This window comes from Natrix helvetica (assembly GCF_964273705.1).
Source record: "Natrix helvetica genome assembly, chromosome: 7".
In the NCBI taxonomy this organism is placed as follows: Eukaryota; Metazoa; Chordata; class Lepidosauria; order Squamata; family Natricidae; genus Natrix; species Natrix helvetica.
This window is the reverse complement of record NC_138558.1, coordinates 33,950,703-33,971,618: the sequence shown is the minus strand read 5'-3', so window position 1 is coordinate 33,971,618 and position 20,916 is coordinate 33,950,703.

Sequence of the window (20,916 nt, the reverse complement as noted above, 5' to 3'; positions counted from 1 at the left end):
CATGGCAAAATACATGGGAAAATCCCATTGGGCAAAATTCTGCTTAGGGGTAGGGTAAGTTCTGCTTGAATTTGCAGAGCAGAACAGACACTGCCATTAGATACGGAGCCCATTGTTATGGTTAGGAGGGGTCATGACTTTTGAGCCAGACTTATGTACATTTCATGGAAAAATACATGGGAAAATCCCATTGGGTAAAATTCTGCTTATGGGTAGGGTTAGTTCTGCATGAATTTGCAGAGCAAAACAGACACCGCCATTGGATTCGGAGCCCATAGTTATGGTTAGGATGGGTCATGACTTTTGAGCCAGACTTATGTACATTTCATGGCAAAATACATGGGAAAATCCCATAGGGGAAAATTCTACTTAGGGTTAGGGTTAGCTCTCCTTGAATTCGCAGAGCAAAACAGACACCGCCATTAGATTCGGAGCCCATTGGTATGGTTAGGAGGGGTCAGGCCTTTTCAGCCGGCCTTATGTACATTTCCTGGGAAAATACATGGGGAAATCCCATTGGGGAAAATTCTACCTATCTCCATGAATTTGCAGAGCAAAATGGACATCGCCATTGGATTCGGAGCCCATAGGTATGGTTAGGAGGGGTCAGGCCTTTTGAGCCTGACCTATGTACATTTCATGGCAAAATACATGGGAAAATCCCATTGGGGAAAATTGTACTTAGGGTTAGGGTTAGCTCTCCATGAATTAACAGAGAAAAACAGACACGGCCATTGGATTCGCAGCCCATTGGTATGGTTAGGAGTGGTCAGGCCTTTTGAGCGGACTTATGTACATTTCATGGCAAAATACATGGGAAAATCCCATTGGGGAAAATTCTGCTTAGGGTTAGGGTTAGCTCTCCATGAATTTGCAGAGCAAAACGGACATCGCAATGGGATTTCCTCATGTATTTTGCCATGAAATGTACATAAGGCCGGGTCAAAAGGCCTGACCCCTCCTCAACATACCTGTGGGGTCCGAATCCAATGACGGTGTCTGTTTTGCAATGTGAGTTCATGGAGAGCTAACCCTAACCATAAGTAGAATTTTCCTCAATGGGATTTTCCCATGTATTTTGCAATGAAATATACATAAGTCCGGCTCAAAATGGCAAAATACATGGGAAAATCCCATTGGCGAAAATTCTACTTAGGGTTAGGGTTAGCTCTCCATGAATTTGCAGAGCAAAACAGACACCGCCATTGGATTCGGAGCCCATTGGTATGGTTAGGAGGGGTCAGGCCTTTTCGGCCAGACTTATGTACATTTCATGGCAAAATACATGGGAAAATCCCATTGGGCAAAATTCTGCTTAGGGGTAGGGTAAGTTCTGCTTGAATTTGCAGAGCAGAACAGACACTGCCATTAGATACGGAGCCCATTGTTATGGTTAGGAGGGGTCATGACTTTTGAGCCAGACTTATTTACATTTCATGGCAAACTACATGGGAAAATCCCATAGGGGAAAATTCTACTTAGGGTTAGGGTTAGCTCTCCTTGAATTCGCAGAGCAAAACAGACACCGCCATTGGATTCGGAGCCCATTGGTATGGTTAGGAGCGGTCAGGCCTTTTCGGCCGGACTTATGTACATTTCATGGGAAAATACATGGGAAAATCCCATTGGGGAAAATTCTACTTATGTCCATGAATTTGCAGAGCAAAACGGACATCGCCATTGGATTCGGAGCCCATAGGTATGGTTAGGAGGGCTCAGTCCTTTTGAACCGGACTTATGTACATTTTATGGCAAAATACATGGGAAAATCCCATAGGGGAAAATTCTACTTAGGGTTAGGGTTAGCTCTCCATGAATTCGCAGAGCAAAACAGACACTGCCATTTGATTCGGAGCCCATTGGTATGGTTAGGAGGGGTCAGGCCTTTTCAGCCGGACTTATGTACATTTCATGGGAAAATACATGGGAAAATCCCATTGGGGAAAATTCTACTTATGTCCATGAATTTGCAGAGCAAAACGGACATCACCATTGGATTCGGAGCCCATAGTTATGGTTAGGAGGGGTCATGACTTTTGAGCCAGACTTATGTACATTTCATGGCAAACTACATGGGAAAATCCCATAGGGGAAAATTCTACTTAGGGTTAGGGTTAGCTCTCCTTGAATTCGCAGAGCAAAACAGACACCGCCATTGGATTCGGAGCCCATAGTTATGGTTAGGAGGGGTCAGTCCTTTTGAACCGGACTTATGTACTTTTCATGGCAAAATACATGGGAAAATCCCATAGGGGAAAATTCTACTTAGGGTTAGGGTTAGCTCCCCTTGAATTCGCAGAGCAAAACAGACACCGCCATTGGATTCGGAGCCCATTGGTATGGTTAGGAGGGGTCAGGCCTTTTGAGCCGGACTTATGTACATTTCATGGGAAAATACATGGGAAAATCCCATTGGGGAAAATTCTACTTAGGTTTAGGGTTAGCTCTCCATGAATTCGCAGAGCAAAACAGACACCGCCAATGGATTCGGAGCCCATAGTTATGGTTAGGAGGGGTCATGACTTTTGAGCCAGACTTATGTACATTTCATGGCAAACTACATGGGAAAATCCCATAGGTGAAAATTCTACTTAGGGTTAGGGTTAGCTCTCCTTGAATTCGCAGAGCAAAACAGACACCGCCATTGGATTCGGAGCCCATTGGTATGGTTAGGAGGGGTCAGGCCTTTTCGGCCGGACTTATGTACATTTCATGGGAAAATACATGGGAAAATCCCATTGGGGAAAATTCTACTTATGTCCATGAATTTGCAGAGCAAAACGGACATCGCCATTGGATTCGGAGCCCATTTGTATGGTTAGGAGGCATGAGGCCTTTTGAGCCGGACTTATGTACATTTCATGGAAAAATACATGGGAAAATCCCTTTGGGGAAAATTCTGCTTAGGGTTAGGGTTAGGTCTCCTTGAATTCGCAGAGCAAAACAGACACCGCCATTGGATTCGGAGCCCATTGGTATGGTTAGGAGGGGTCAGGCCTTTTCAGCCGGCCTTATGTACATTTCCTGGGAAAATACATGGGAAAATCCCATTGGGGAAAATTCTACTTATGTCCATGAATTTGCAGAGCAAAACAGACACCGCCATTGGATTCGGAGCCCATTGGTATGGTTAGGAGGGGTCAGTCCTTTTGAACAGGACTTATGTACATTTCATGGCAAAATACATGGGAAAATCAAATAGGGGAAAATTCTACTTAGGGTTAGGGTTAGCTCTCCATGAATTTGCAGAGCAAAACAGACACCGCCATTGGATTCGGAGCCCATTGGTATGGTTAGGAGGGGTCAGGCCTTTTCGGCCAGACTTATGTACATTTCATGGCAAAATACATGGGAAAATCCCATTGGGCAAAATTCTGCTTAGGGGTAGGGTAAGTTCTGCTTGAATTTGCAGAGCAAAACAGACACCGCCATTGGATTCGGAGCCCATAGGTGTGGTTAGGAGGGCTCAGTCCTTTTGAACCGGACTTATGTACATTTCATGGCAAAATACATGGGAAAAAACATAGGGGAAAATTCTACTTAGGGTTAGGGTTAGCTCTCCATGAATTCGCAGAGCAAAACAGACACTGCCATTGGATTCGGAGCCCATTGGTATGGTTAGGAGGGGTCAGGCCTTTTCGGCCGGACTTATGTACATTTCATGGGAAAATACATGGGAAAATCCCATTGGGGAAAATTCTACTTATGTCCATGAATTTGCAGAGCAAAACGGACATCGCCATTGGATTCGGAGCCCATAGGTATGGTTAGGAGGGGTCAGTCCTTTTGAACCGGACTTATGTACATTTCATGGCAAAATACATGGGAAAATCCCATAGGGGAAAATTCTACTTAGGGTTAGGGTTAGCTCTCCTTGAATTCGCAGAGTAAAACAGACACTGCCATTTGATTCAGAGCCCATTGGTATGGTTAGAAGGGGTCAGGCCTTTTGAGCCGGACTTATGTACATTTCATGGAAAAATACATGGGAAAATCCCATTGGGCAAAATTCTGCTTAGGGGTAGGGCTAGTTCTGCATGAATTTGCAGAGCAGAACAGACACCGCCATTAGATACGGAGCCCATTGTTATGGTTAGGAGGGGTCATGACTTTTGAGCCAGACTTATGTACATTTCATGGCAAACTACATGGGAAAATCCCATAGGGGAAAATTCTACTTAGGGTTAGGGTTAGCTCTCCTTGAATTCGCAGAGCAAAACAGACACCGCCAATGGATTCGGAGCCCATAGGTATGGTTAGGAGGGGTCAGTCCTTTTGAACCGGACTTATGTACATTTTATGGCAAAATACATGGGAAAATCCCATAGGGGAAAATTCTACTTAGGGTTAGGGTTAGCTCTCCTTGAATTCGCAGAGCAAAACAGACACCGCCATTGGATTCGGAGCCCATAGGTATAGTTAGGAGGGGTCAGTCCTTTTGAACCGGACTTATGTACATTTCATGGCAAAATACATGGGAAAATCCCATAGGGGAAAATTCTACTTAGGGTTAGGGTTAGCTCCCCTTGAATTCGCAGAGCAAAACAGACACCGCCATTGAATTCGGAGCCCATTGGTATGGTTAGGAGGGGTCAGGCCTTTTCGGCCGGACTTATGTACATTTCATGGGAAAATACATGGGAAAATCCCATTGGGGAAAATTCTACTTATGTCCATGAATTTGCAGAGCAAAACGGACATCGCCATTGGATTCGGAGCCCATAGGTATGGTTAGGAGGGGTCAGTCCTTTTGAACCGGACTTATGTACATTTCATGGCAAAATACATGGGAAAATCCCATAGGGGAAAATTCTACTTAGGGTTAGGGTTAGCTCTCCTTGAATTCGCAGAGCAAAACATACACTGCCATTTGATTCAGAGCCCATAGGTATAGTTAGGAGGGGTCAGTCCTTTTGAACCGGACTTATGTACATTTCATGGCAAAATACATGGGAAAATCCCATAGGGGAAAATTCTACTTAGGGTTAGGGTTAGCTCTCCTTGAATTCGCAGAGCAAAACAGACACCGCCATTGGATTCGGAGCCCATAGGTATAGTTAGGAGGGGTCAGTCCTTTTGAACCGGACTTATGTACATTTCATGGCAAAATACATGGGAAAATCCCATAGGGGAAAATTCTACTTAGGGTTAGGGTTAGCTCCCCTTGAATTCGCAGAGCAAAACAGACACCGCCATTGAATTCGGAGCCCATTGGTATGGTTAGGAGGGGTCAGGCCTTTTCAGCCGGACTTATGTACATTTCATGGGAAAATACATGGGAAAATCCCATTGGGGAAAATTCTACTTATGTCCATGAATTTGCAGAGCAAAACGGACATCGCCATTGGATTCGGAGCCCATAGGTATGGTTAGGAGGGGTCAGTCCTTTTGAACCGGACTTATGTACATTTCATGGCAAAATACATGGGAAAATCCCATAGGGGAAAATTCTACTTAGGGTTAGGGTTAGCTCTCCTTGAATTCGCAGAGCAAAACATACACTGCCATTTGATTCAGAGCCCATTGGTATGGTTAGAAGGGGTCAGGCCTTTTGAGCCGGACTTATGTACATTTCATGGAAAAATACATGGGAAAATCCCATTGGGCAAAATTCTGCTTAGGGGTAGGGCTAGTTCTGCATGAATTTGCAGAGCAGAACAGACACCGCCATTAGATACGGAGCCCATTGTTATGGTTAGGAGGGGTCATGACTTTTGAGCCAGACTTATGTACATTTCATGGCAAACTACATGGGAAAATCCCATAGGGGAAAATTCTACTTAGGGTTAGGGTTAGCTCTCCTTGAATTCGCAGAGCAAAACAGACACCGCCAATGGATTCGGAGCCCATTGGTATGGTTAGGAGGGGTCAGGCCTTTTCGGCCGGACTTATGTACATTTCATGGGAAAATACATGGGAAAATCACATTGGGGAAAATTCTACTTATGTCCATGAATTTGCAGAGCAAAACGGACATCGCCATTGGATTCGGAGCCCATAGGTATGGTTAGGAGGGGTCAGTCCTTTTGAACCGGACTTATGTACATTTTATGGCAAAATACATGGGAAAATCCCATAGGGGAAAATTCTACTTAGGGTTAGGGTTAGCTCTCCTTGAATTCGCAGAGCAAAACAGACACCGCCATTGGATTCGGAGCCCATAGGTATAGTTAGGAGGGGTCAGTCCTTTTGAACCGGACTTATGTACATTTCATGGCAAAATACATGGGAAAATCCCATAGGGGAAAATTCTACTTAGGGTTAGGGTTAGCTCCCCTTGAATTCGCAGAGCAAAACAGACACCGCCATTGAATTCGGAGCCCATTGGTATGGTTAGGAGGGGTCAGGCCTTTTCGGCCGGACTTATGTACATTTCATGGGAAAATACATGGGAAAATCCCATTGGGGAAAATTCTACTTATGTCCATGAATTTGCAGAGCAAAACGGACATCGCCATTGGATTTTTTAGCCCATAGGTATGGTTAGGAGGGGTCAGGCCTTTTGAGCCGGACTTATGTACATTTCATGGCAAAATACATGGGAAAATCCCATTGGGGAAAATTCTGCTTAGGGTTAGGGTTAGCTCTCCATGAATTTGCAGAGCAAAACGGACATCGCAATGGGATTTCCTCATGTATTTTGCCATGAAATGTACATAAGGCCGGGTCAAAAGGCCTGACCCCTCCTCACCATACCTGTGGGGTCCGAATCCAATGACGGTGTCTGTTTTGCAATGTGAGTTCATGGAGAGCTAACCCTAACCATAAGTAGAATTTTCCTCAATGGGATTTTCCCATGTATTTTGCAATGAAATATACATAAGTCCGGCTCAAAATGGCAAAATACATGGGAAAATCCCATTAGGGAAAATTCTACTTAGGGTTAGGGTTGGCTCTCCATGAATTTGCAGAGCAAAACAGACACCGCCATTGGATTCGGAGCCCATTGTTATGGTTAGTAGGGGTCAGGCCATTTGAACCGGACTTATGTACATTTCATGGCAAAATACATGGGAAAATCACATAGGGGAAAATTCTACTTAGGGTTAGGGTTAGCTCTCCATGAATTCGCAGAGCAAAACAGACACTGCCATTGGATTCGGAGCCCATTGGTATGGTTAGGAGCGGTCAGGCCTTTTCGGCCGGACTTATGTACATTTCATGGGAAAATACATGGGAAAATCCCATTGGGGAAAATTCTACCTATGTCCATGAATTTGCAGAGCAAAACTGACATCGCCATTGGATTCGGAGCCCATAGGTATGGTTAGGAGGGGTCAGTCCTTTTGAACCGGACTTATGTACATTTCATGGCAAAATACATGGGAAAATCCCATAGGGGAAAATTCTACTTAGGGTTAGGGTTAGCTCTCCTTGAATTCGCAGAGCAAAACAGATACCGCCATTGGATTCAGAGCCCATAGGTATGGTTAGGAGGGGTCAGGCCTTTTGAGCCGGACTTATGTACATTTCATGGAAAAATACATGGGAAAATCCCATTGGGCAAAATTCTGCTTAGGGGTAGGGCTAGTTCTGCATGAATTTGCAGAGCAGAACAGACACCGCCATTAGATATGGAGCCCATTGTTATGGTTAGGAGGGGTCATGACTTTTGAGCCAGACTTATGTACATTTCATGGCAAACTACATGGGAAAATCCCATAGGGGAAAATTCTACTTAGGGTTAGGGTTAGCTCTCCATGAATTCGCAGAGCAAAACAGACACCGCCATTGGATTCGGAGCCCATTGGTATGGTTAGGAGGGGTCAGGCCTTTTGAGCCGGACTTATGTGCATTTCATGGAAAAATACATGGGAAAATCCCATTGGGGAAAATTCTACTTATGTCCATGAATTTGCAGAGCAAAACGGACATCGCCATTGGATTCGGAGCCCATAGGTATGGTTAGGAGGGGTCAGTCCTTTTGAACCGGACTTATGTACATTTCATGGCAAAATACATGGGAAAATCCCATAGGGGAAAATTCTACTTAGGGTTAGGGTTAGCTCTCCTTGAATTCGCAGAGCAAAACAGATACCGCCATTGGATTCAGAGCCCATAGGTATGGTTAGGAGGGGTCAGGCCTTTTGAGCCGGACTTATGTACATTTCATGGAAAAATACATGGGAAAATCCCATTGGGCAAAATTCTGCTTAGGGGTAGGGTTAGTTCTGCATGAATTTGCAGAGCAAAACAGACACCGCCATTGGATTCGGAGCCCATAGTTATGGTTAGGAGGGGTCATGACTTTTGAACCGGACTTATGTACATTTCATGGCAAAATACATGGGAAAATCCCATAGGGGAAAATTCTACTTAGGTTAGGGTTAGCTCCCCTTGAATTCGCAGAGCAAAACAGACACCGCCATTGGATTCGGAGCCCATTGGTATGGTTAGGAGGGGTCAGGCCTTTTGAGCCGGACTTATGTACATTTCATGGGAAAATACATGGGAAAATCCCATTGGGGAAAATTCTACTTAGGTTTAGGGTTAGCTCTCCATGAATTCGCAGAGCAAAACAGACATCGCCATTGGATTCGGAGCCCATAGGTATGGTTAGGAGGGGTCAGTCCTTTTGAACCGGACTTATGTACATTTCATGGCAAAATACATGGGAAAATCCCATAGGGGAAAATTCTACTTAGGGTTAGGGTTAGCTCTCCTTGAATTCGCAGAGCAAAACAGATACCGCCATTAGATTCAGAGCCCATAGGTATGGTTAGGAGGGGTCAGGCCTTTTGAGCCGGACTTATGTACATTTCATGGGAAAATACATGGGAAAATCCCATTGGGGAAAATTCTACTTATGTCCATGAATTTGCAGAGCAAAACGGACATCGCCATTGGATTCGGAGCCCATAGGTATGGTTAGGAGGGGTCATGACTTTTGAACCGGACTTATGTACATTTCATGGCAAAATACATGGGAAAATCCCATAGGGGAAAATTCTACTTAGGTTAGGGTTAGCTCCCCTTGAATTCGCAGAGCAAAACAGACACCGCCATTGGATTCGGAGCCCATTGGTATGGTTAGGAGGGGTCAGGCCTTTTGAGCCGGACTTATGTACATTTCATGGGAAAATACATGGGAAAATCCCATTGGGGAAAATTCTACTTAGGTTTAGGGTTAGCTCTCCATGAATTCGCAGAGCAAAACAGACATCGCCATTGGATTCGGAGCCCATAGGTATGGTTAGGAGGGGTCAGTCCTTTTGAACCGGACTTATGTACATTTCATGGCAAAATACATGGGAAAATCCCATAGGGGAAAATTCTACTTAGGGTTAGGGTTAGCTCCCCTTGAATTCGCAGAGCAAAACAGACACCGCCATTGGATTCGGAGCCCATTGGTATGGTTAGGAGGGGTCAGGCCTTTTCGGCCGGACTTATGTACATTTCATGGGAAAATACATGGGAAAATCCCATTGGGGAAAATTCTACTTATGTCCATGAATTTGCAGAGCAAAACGGACATCGCCATTGGATTCGGAGCCCATAGGTATGGTTAGGAGGGGTCAGTCCTTTTGAACCGGACTTATGTACATTTCATGGCAAAATACATGGGAAAATCCCATAGGGGAAAATTCTACTTAGGGTTAGGGTTAGCTCTCCTTGAATTCGCAGAGCAAAACAGACACTGCCATTTGATTCAGAGCCCATTGGTATGGTTAGAAGGGGTCAGGCCTTTTGAGCCGGACTTATGTACATTTCATGGAAAAATACATGGGAAAATCCTATTGGGCAAAATTCTGCTTAGGGGTAGGGCTAGTTCTGCATGAATTTGCAGAGCAGAACAGACACCGCCATTAGATACGGAGCCCATTGTTATGGTTAGGAGGGGTCATGACTTTTGAGCCAGACTTATGTACATTTCATGGCAAACTACATGGGAAAATCCCATAGGGGAAAATTCTACTTAGGGTTAGGGTTAGCTCTCCTTGAATTCGCAGAGCAAAACAGACACCGCCAATGGATTCGGAGCCCATTGGTATGGTTAGGAGGGGTCAGGCCTTTTCGGCCGGACTTATGTACATTTCATGGCAAAATACATGGGAAAATCCCATAGGGGAAAATTCTACTTAGGGTTAGGGTTAGCTCTCCTTGAATTCGCAGAGCAAAACAGACACCGCCAATGGATTCGGAGCCCATTGGTATGGTTCGGAGGGGTCATGACTTTTGAGCCAGACTTATGTACATTTCATGGCAAACTACATGGGAAAATCCCATAGGGGAAAATTCTACTTAGGGTTAGGGTTAGCTCTCCTTGAATTCGCAGAGCAAAACAGACACCGCCAATGGATTCGGAGCCCATTGGTATGGTTAGGAGGGGTCAGTCCTTTTGAACCGGACTTATGTACATTTCATGGCAAAATACATGGGAAAATCCCATAGGGGAAAATTCTACTTAGGGTTAGGGTTAGCTCTCCTTGAATTCGCAGAGCAAAACAGACACTGCCATTTGATTCAGAGCCCATTGGTATGGTTAGAAGGGGTCAGGCCTTTTGAGCCGGACTTATGTACATTTCATGGAAAAATACATGGGAAAATCCCATTGGGCAAAATTCTGCTTAGGGGTAGGGCTAGTTCTGCATGAATTTGCAGAGCAGAACAGACACCGCCATTAGATACGGAGCCCATTGTTATGGTTAGGAGGGGTCATGACTTTTGAGCCAGACTTATGTACATTTCATGGCAAACTACATGGGAAAATCCCATAGGGGAAAATTCTACTTAGGGTTAGGGTTAGCTCCCCTTGAATTCGCAGAGCAAAACAGACACCGCCATTGGATTCGGAGCCCATTGGTATGGTTAGGAGGGGTCAGGCCTTTTCGGCCGGACTTATGTACATTTCATGGGAAAATACATGGGAAAATCCCATTGGGGAAAATTCTACTTATGTCCATGAATTTGCAGAGCAAAACGGACATCGCCATTGGATTCGGAGCCCATAGGTATGGTTAGGAGGGGTCAGGCCTTTTGAGCCGGACTTATGTACATTTCATGGGAAAATACATGGGAAAATCCCATTGGGGAAAATTCTACTTATGTCCATGAATTTGCAGAGCAAAACGGACATCGCCATTGGATTCGGAGCCCATAGGTATGGTTAGGAGGGGTCAGTCCTTTTGAACCGGACTTATGTACATTTCATGGCAAAATACATGGGAAAATCCCATAGGGGAAAATTCTACTTAGGGTTAGGGTTAGCTCTCCTTGAATTCGCAGAGCAAAACAGACACCGCCAATGGATTCGGAGCCCATTGGTATGGTTAGGAGGGGTCAGGCCTTTTCGGCCGGACTTATGTACATTTCATGGCAAAATACATGGGAAAATCCCATAGGGGAAAATTCTACTTAGGGTTAGGGTTAGCTCTCCTTGAATTCGCAGAGCAAAACAGACACCGCCAATGGATTCGGAGCCCATTGGTATGGTTAGGAGGGGTCATGACTTTTGAGCCAGACTTATGTACATTTCATGGCAAACTACATTGGAAAATCCCATAGCGGAAAATTCTACTTAGGGTTAGGGTTAGCTCTCCTTGAATTCGCAGAGCAAAACAGACACCGCCAATGGATTCGGAGCCCATTGGTATGGTTAGGAGGGGTCATGACTTTTGAGCCAGACTTATGTACATTTCATGGCAAACTACATGGGAAAATCCCATAGGGGAAAATTCTACTTAGGGTTAGGGTTAGCTCTCCTTGAATTCGCAGAGCAAAACAGACACCGCCAATGGATTCGGAGCCCATTGGTATGGTTAGGAGGGGTCAGTCCTTTTGAACCGGACTTATGTACATTTCATGGCAAAATACATGGGAAAATCCCATAGGGGAAAATTCTACTTAGGGTTAGGGTTAGCTCTCCTTGAATTCGCAGAGCAAAACAGACACTGCCATTTGATTCAGAGCCCATTGGTATGGTTAGAAGGGGTCAGGCCTTTTGAGCCGGACTTATGTACATTTCATGGAAAAATACATGGGAAAATCCCATTGGGCAAAATTCTGCTTAGGGGTAGGGCTAGTTCTGCATGAATTTGCAGAGCAGAACAGACACCGCCATTAGATACGGAGCCCATTGTTATGGTTAGGAGGGGTCATGACTTTTGAGCCAGACTTATGTACATTTCATGGCAAACTACATGGGAAAATCCCATAGGGGAAAATTCTACTTAGGGTTAGGGTTAGCTCCCCTTGAATTCGCAGAGCAAAACAGACACCGCCATTGGATTCGGAGCCCATAGGTATGGTTAGGAGGGGTCAGTCCTTTTGAACCGGACTTATGTACATTTCATGGCAAAATACATGGGAAAATCCCATAGGGGAAAATTCTACTTAGGGTTAGGGTTAGCTCTCCATGAATTCGCAGAGCAAAACATACACCGCCATTGGATTCGGAGCCCATTGGTATGGTTAGGAGGGGTCAGGCCTTTTCGGCCGGACTTATGTACATTTCATGGGAAAATACATGGGAAAATCCCATTGGGGAGAATTCTACTTATGTCCATGAATTTGCAGAGCAAAACGGACATCACCATTGGATTCGGAGCCCATAGGTATGGTTAGGAGGGGTCAGTCCTTTTGAACCGGACTTATATACATTTCATGGCAAAATACATGGGAAAATCCCATAGGGGAAAATTCTACTTAGGGTTAGGGTTAGCTCTCCTTGAATTCGCAGAGCAAAACAGACACCGCCATTGGATTCGGAGCCCATAGGTATGGTTAGGAGGGGTCAGTCCTTTTGAACCGGACTTATGTACATTTCATGGCAAAATACATGGGAAAATCCCATAGGGGAAAATTCTACTTAGGGTTAGGGTTAGCTCTCCTTGAATTCGCAGAGAAAAACAGACACCGCCATTGGATTCGGAGCCCATTGGTATGGTTAGGAGGGGTCAGGCCTTTTCGGCCGGACTAATGTACATTTCATGGGAAAATACATGGGAAAATCCCATTGGGGAAAATTCTACTTATGTCCATGAATTTGCAGAGCAAAACGGACATCGCCATTGGATTCGGAGCCCATAGGTATGGTTAGGAGGGGTCAGGCCTTTTGAGCCGGACTTATGTACATTTCATGGGAAAATACATGGGAAAATCCCATTGGGGAAAATTCTACTTAGGGTTAGGGTTAGGTCTCCTTGAATTCGCAGAGCAAAACAGACATCGCCATTGGATTCGGAGCCCATTTGTATGGTTAGGAGGCATCAGGCCTTTTGAGCCGGACTTATGTACATTTCATGGGAAAATACATGGGAAAATCCCATTGGGGAAAATTCTACTTATGTCCATGAATTTGCAGAGTAAAACGGACACCGCCATTGGATTCGGAGCCCATAGGTATGGTTAGGAGGGGTCAGGCCTTTTGAGCCGGACTTATGTACATTTCATGGGAAAATACATGGGAAAATCCCATTGGGGAAAATTCTACTTAGGGTTAGGGTTAGCTCTCCATGAATTCGCAGAGCAAAACAGATACCGCCATTGGATTCAGAGCCCATAGGTATGGTTAGGAGGCATCAGGCCTTTTGAGCCGGACCTATGTACATTTCATGGCAAAATACATGGGAACATCCTTTTGGGGAAAATTCTGCTTAGGGTTAGGGCTAGTTCTGCATGAATTTGCAGAGCAAAACAGACATCGCCATTGGATTCGGAGCCCATTTGTATGGTTAGGAGGCATCAGGCCTTTTGAGACGGACTTATGTACATTTCATGGAAAAATACATGGGAAAATCCCATTGGGCAAAATTCTGCTTAGGGGTAGGGCTAGTTCTGCATGAATTTGCAGAGCAGAACAGACACCGCCATTAGATACGGAGCCCATTGTTATGGTTAGGAGGGGTCATGACTTTTGAGCCAGACTTATGTACATTTCATGGCAAACTACATGGGAAAATCCCATAGGGGAAAAATCTACTTAGGGTTAGGGTTAGCTCTCCATGAATTCGCAGAGCAAAACAGACACCGCCATTGGATTCGGAGCCCATTGGTATGGTTAGGAGGGGTCAGGCCTTTTGAGCCGGACTTATGTGCATTTCATGGCAAAATACATGGGAAAATCCCATAGGGGAAAATTCTACTTATGTCCATGAATTTGCAGAGCAAAACGGACATCGCCATTGGATTCGGAGCCCATAGGTATGGTTAGGAGGGGTCAGTCCTTTTGAACCGGACTTATGTACATTTCATGGCAAAATACATGGGAAAATCCCATAGGGGAAAATTCTACTTAGGGTTAGGGTTAGCTCTCCTTGAATTCGCAGAGCAAAACAGATACCGCCATTGGATTCAGAGCCCATAGGTATGGTTAAGAGGGGTCAGGCCTTTTGAGCCGGACTTATGTACATTTCATGGTAAAATACATGGGAAAATCCCATTGGGGAAAATTCTAATTAGGTTTAGGGTTAGCTCTCCATGAATTCGCAGAGCAAAACAGACACCGCCAATGGATTCGGAGCCCATTGGTGTGGTTAGGAGGGGTCAGGCCTTTTCGGCCGGACTAATGTACATTTCATGGGAAAATACATGGGAAAATCCCATTGGGGAAAATTCTACTTATGTCCATGAATTTGCAGAGCAAAACGGACATCGCCATTGGATTCGGAGCCCATAGGTATGGTTAGGAGGGGTCAGGCCTTTTGAGCCGGACTTATGTACATTTCATGGGAAAATACATGGGAAAATCCCATTGGGGAAAATTCTACTTAGGGTTAGGGTTAGGTCTCCTTGAATTCGCAGAGCAAAACAGACATCGCCATTGGATTCGGAGCCCATTTGTATGGTTAGGAGGCATCAGGCCTTTTGAGCCGGACTTATGTACATTTCATGGGAAAATACATGGGAAAATCCCATTGGGGAAAATTCTACTTATGTCCATGAATTTGCAGAGTAAAACGGACACCGCCATTGGATTCGGAGCCCATAGGTATGGTTAGGAGGGGTCAGGCCTTTTGAGCCGGACTTATGTACATTTCATGGGAAAATACATGGGAAAATCCCATTGGGGAAAATTCTACTTAGGGTTAGGGTTAGCTCTCCATGAATTCGCAGAGCAAAACAGATACCGCCATTGGATTCAGAGCCCATAGGTATGGTTAGGAGGCATCAGGCCTTTTGAGCCGGACCTATGTACATTTCATGGCAAAATACATGGGAACATCCTTTTGGGGAAAATTCTGCTTAGGGTTAGGGCTAGTTCTGCATGAATTTGCAGAGCAAAACAGACATCGCCATTGGATTCGGAGCCCATTTGTATGGTTAGGAGGCATCAGGCCTTTTGAGACGGACTTATGTACATTTCATGGAAAAATACATGGGAAAATCCCATTGGGCAAAATTCTGCTTAGGGGTAGGGCTAGTTCTGCATGAATTTGCAGAGCAGAACAGACACCGCCATTAGATACGGAGCCCATTGTTATGGTTAGGAGGGGTCATGACTTTTGAGCCAGACTTATGTACATTTCATGGCAAACTACATGGGAAAATCCCATAGGGGAAAAATCTACTTAGGGTTAGGGTTAGCTCTCCATGAATTCGCAGAGCAAAACAGACACCGCCATTGGATTCGGAGCCCATTGGTATGGTTAGGAGGGGTCAGGCCTTTTGAGCCGGACTTATGTGCATTTCATGGCAAAATACATGGGAAAATCCCATAGGGGAAAATTCTACTTATGTCCATGAATTTGCAGAGCAAAACGGACATCGCCATTGGATTCGGAGCCCATAGGTATGGTTAGGAGGGGTCAGTCCTTTTGAACCGGACTTATGTACATTTCATGGCAAAATACATGGGAAAATCCCATAGGGGAAAATTCTACTTAGGGTTAGGGTTAGCTCTCCTTGAATTCGCAGAGCAAAACAGATACCGCCATTGGATTCAGAGCCCATAGGTATGGTTAAGAGGGGTCAGGCCTTTTGAGCCGGACTTATGTACATTTCATGGTAAAATACATGGGAAAATCCCATTGGGGAAAATTCTAATTAGGTTTAGGGTTAGCTCTCCATGAATTCGCAGAGCAAAACAGACACCGCCAATGGATTCGGAGCCCATTGGTGTGGTTAGGAGGGGTCAGGCGTTTTGAGCCGGACTTATGTACATTTCATGGGAAAATACATGGGAAAATCCCATTGGGGAAAATTCTACTTAGGTTTAGGGTTAGCTCTCCATGAATTCGCAGAGCAAAACAGACATCGCCATTGGATTCGGAGCCCATAGGTATGGTTAGGAGGGGTCAGTCCTTTTGAACCGGACTTATGTACATTTCATGGCAAAATACATGGGAAAATCCCATAGGGGAAAATTCTACTTAGGGTTAGGGTTAGCTCTCCTTGAATTCGCAGAGCAAAACAGATACCGCCATTGGATTCAGAGCCCATAGGTATGGTTAGGAGGGGTCAGGCCTTTTGAGCCGGACTTATGTACATTTCATGGGAAAATACATGGGAAAATCCCATTGGGGAAAATTCTACTTATGTCCATGAATTTGCAGAGCAAAACGGACATCGCCATTGGATTCGGAGCCCATTGGTATGGTTAGGAGGGGTCAGGCCTTTTCGGCCGGACTTATGTACATTTCATGGGAAAATACATGGGAAAATCCCATTGGGGAAAATTCTACTTATGTCCATGAATTTGCAGAGAAAAACGGACATCGCCATTGGATTCGGAGCCCATAGGTATGGTTAGGAGGGGTCAGTCCTTTTGAACCGGACTTATGTACATTTCATGGCAAAATACATGGGAAAATCCCATAGGGGAAAATTCTACTTAGGGTTAGGGTTAGCTCTCCTTGAATTCGCAGAGCAAAACAGACACTGCCATTTGATTCAGAGCCCATTGGTATGGTTAGAAGGGGTCAGGCCTTTTGAGCCGGACTTATGTACATTTCATGGAAAAATACATGGGAAAATCCCATTGGGCAAAATTCTGCTTAGGGGTAGGGCTAGTTCTGCATGAATTTGCAGAGCAGAACAGACACCGCCATTAGATACGGAGCCCATTGTTATGGTTAGGAGGGGTCATGACTTTTGAGCCAGACTTATGTACATTTCATGGCAAACTACATGGGAAAATCCCATAGGGGAAAATTCTACTTAGGGTTAGGGTTAGCTCTCCTTGAATTCGCAGAGCAAAACAGACACTGCCAATGGATTCGGAGCCCATTGGTATGGTTAGGAGGGGTCAGGCCTTTTCGGCCGGACTTATGTACATTTCATGGGAAAATACATGGGAAAATCACATTGGGGAAAATTCTACTTATGTCCATGAATTTGCAGAGCAAAACGGACATCGCCATTGGATTCGGAGCCCATAGGTATGGTTAGGAGGGGTCAGTCCTTTTGAACCGGACTTATGTACATTTTATGGCAAAATACATGGGAAAATCCCATAGGGGAAAATTCTACTTAGGGTTAGGGTTAGCTCTCCATGAATTCGCAGAGCAAAACAGACACTGCCATTGGATTCGGAGCCCATTGGTATGGTTAGGAGGGGTCAGGCCTTTTCGGCCGGACTTATGTACATTTCATGGGAAAATACATGGGAAAATCCCATTGGGGAGAATTCTACTTATGTCCATGAATTTGCAGAGCAAAACGGACATCACCATTGGATTCGGAGCCCATAGGTATGGTTAGGAGGGGTCAGTCCTTTTGAACCGGACTTATATACATTTCATGGCAAAATACATGGGAAAATCCCATAGGGGAAAATTCTACTTAGGGTTAGGGTAAGCTCTCCTTGAATTCGCAGAGCAAAACAGACACCGCCATTGGATTCGGAGCCCATAGTTATGGTTAGGAGGGGTCAGTCCTTTTGAACCGGACTTATGTACATTTCATGTCAAAATACATGGGAAAATCCCATAGGGGAAAATTCTACTTATGGTTAGGGTTAGTTCTGCATGAATTTGCAGAGAAAAACAGACACCGCCATTAGATTCGGAGCCCATTGGTATGGTTAGGAGGCATCAGGCCTTTTGAGCCGGACCTATGTACATTTCATGGCAAAATACATGGGAACATCCCTTTGGGGAAAATTCTGCTTAGGGGTAGGGTTAGTTCTGCATGAATTTGCAGAGCAAAACAGACATCGCCATTGGATTCGGAGCCCATTTGTATGGTTAGGAGGCATCAGGCCTTTTGAGCCGGACCTATGTACATTTCATGGCAAAATACATGGGAACATCCCTTTGGGGAAAATTCTGCTTAGGGGTAGGGTTAGTTCTGCATGAATTTGCAGAGCAAAACAGACATCGCCATTGGATTCGGAGCCCATTGGTGTGGTTAGGAGGGGTCAGGCCTTTTGAGCCGGACTTATGTACATTTCATTGGAAAATACATGGGAAAATCCCATTGGGGAAAATTCTACTTATGTCCATGAATTTGCAGAGCAAAACAGACATCGCCATTGGATTCGGAGCCCATAGGTATGGTTAGGAGGGGTCAGGCCTTTTGAGCCGGACTTATGTACATTTCATGGAAAAATACATGGGAAAATCCCATTGGGCAAAATTCTGCTTATGGGTAGGGTTAGTTCTGCATGAATTTGCAGAGCAAAACAGACACCGCCATTGGATTCGGAGCCCATAGTTATGGTTAGGAGGGGTCATGACTTTTGAGCCAGACTTATGTACATTTCATGGCAAAATACATGGGAAAATCCCATAGGGGAAAATTCTACTTAGGGTTAGGGTTAGTTCTGCATGAATTTTCAGAGCAAAACAGACACCGCCATTAGATTCGGAGCCCATTGGTATGGTTAGGAGGGGTCAGGCCTTTTCAGCCGGCCTTATGTACATTTCCTGGGAAAATACATGGGGAAATCCCATTGGGGAAAATTCGACCTATCTCCATGAATTTGCAGAGCAAAATGGACATCGCCATTGGATTCGGAGCCCATAGGTATGGTTAGGAGGGGTCAGGCCTTTTGAGCCTGACCTATGTACATTTCATGGCAAAATACATGGGAAAATCCCATTGGGGAAAATTGTACTTAGGGTTAGGGTTAGCTCTCCATGAATTAACAGAGAAAAACAGACACGGCCATTGGATTCGCAGCCCATTGGTATGGTTAGGAGGGGTCAGGCCTTTTGAGCGGACTTATGTACATTTCATGGCAAAATACATGGGAAAATCCCATTGGGGAAAATTCTGCTTAGGGTTAGGGTTAGCTCTCCATGAATTTGCAGAGCAAAACGGACATCGCAATGGGATTTCCTCATGTATTTTGCCATGAAATGTACATAAGGCCGGGTCAAAAGGCCTGACCCCTCCTCACCATACCTGTGGGGTCCGAATCCAATGACGGTGTCTGTTTTGCAATGTGAGTTCATGGAGAGCTAACCCTAACCATAAGTAGAATTTTCCTCAATGGGATTTTCCCATGTATTTTGCAATGAAATATACATAAGTCCGGCTCAAAATGGCAAAATACATGGGAAAATCCCATTGGGGAAAATTCTACTTAGGGTTAGGGTTAGCTCTCCATGAATTTGCAGAGCAAAACAGACACCGCCATTGGATTCGGAGCCCATTGGTATGGTTAGGAGGGCTCAGTCCTTTTGAACCGGACTTATATACATTTCATGGCAAAATACATGGGAAAATCCCATTGGGCAAAATTCTGCTTAGGGGTAGGGTTAGTTCTGCATGAATTTGCAGAGCAGAACAGACACCGCCATTGGATTCGGAGCCCATAGGTATGGTTAGGAGGGGTCAGTCCTTTTGAACCGGACTTATGTACATTTCATGGCAAAATACATGGGAAAATCCCATTGGGGAGAATTCTACTTATGTCCATGAATTTGCAGAGGAAAACGGACATCACCATTGGATTCGGAGCCCATAGGTATGGTTAGGAGGGGTCAGTCATTTTGAACCGGACTTATATACATTTCATGGCAAAATACATGGGAAAATCCCATTGGGCAAAATTCTGCTTAGGGGTAGGGTTAGTTCTGCATGAATTTGCAGAGCAGAACAGACACCGCCATTGGATTCGGAGCCCATAGGTATGGTTAGGAGGGGTCAGTCCTTTTGAACCGGACTTATGTACATTTCATGGCAAAATACATGGGAAAATCCCATAGGGGAAAATTCTACTTAGGGTTAGGGTTAGCTCTCCTTGAATTTGCAGAGCAAAACAGACACCGCCATTGAATTCGGAGCCCATTGGTATGGTTAGGAGGGGTCAGGCCTTTTGAGCCGGACTTATGTACATTTCATGGGAAAATACATGGGAAAATCCCATTGGGGAAAATTCTACTTAGGTTTAGGTTTAGCTCTCCATGAATTCGCAGAGCAAAACAGACACCGCCAATGGATTCGGAGCCCATTGGTGTGGTTAGGAGGGGTCAGGCCTTTTCGGCCGGACTTATGTACATTTCATGGGAAAATACATGGGAAAATCCCATTGGGGAGAATTCTACTTATGTCCATGAATTTGCAGAGCAAAACGGACATCACCATTGGATTCGGAGCCCATAGGTATGGTTAGGAGGGGTCAGTCATTTTGAACCGGACTTATATACATTTCATGGCAAAATACATGGGAAAATCCCATTGGGCAAAATTCTGCTTAGGGGTAGGGTTAGTTCTGCATGAATTTGCAGAGCAGAACAGACACCGCCATTGGATTCGGAGCCCATAGGTATGGTTAGGAGGGGTCAGTCCTTTTGAACCGGACTTATGTACATTTCATGGCAAAATACATGGGAAAATCCCATAGGGGAAAATTCTACTTAGGGTTAGGGTTAGCTCTCCTTGAATTTGCAGAGCAAAACAGACACCGCCATTGAATTCGGAGCCCATTGGTATGGTTAGGAGGGGTCAGGCCTTTTGAGCCGGACTTATGTACATTTCATGGGAAAATACATGGGAAAATCACATTGGGGAAAATTCTACTTATGTCCA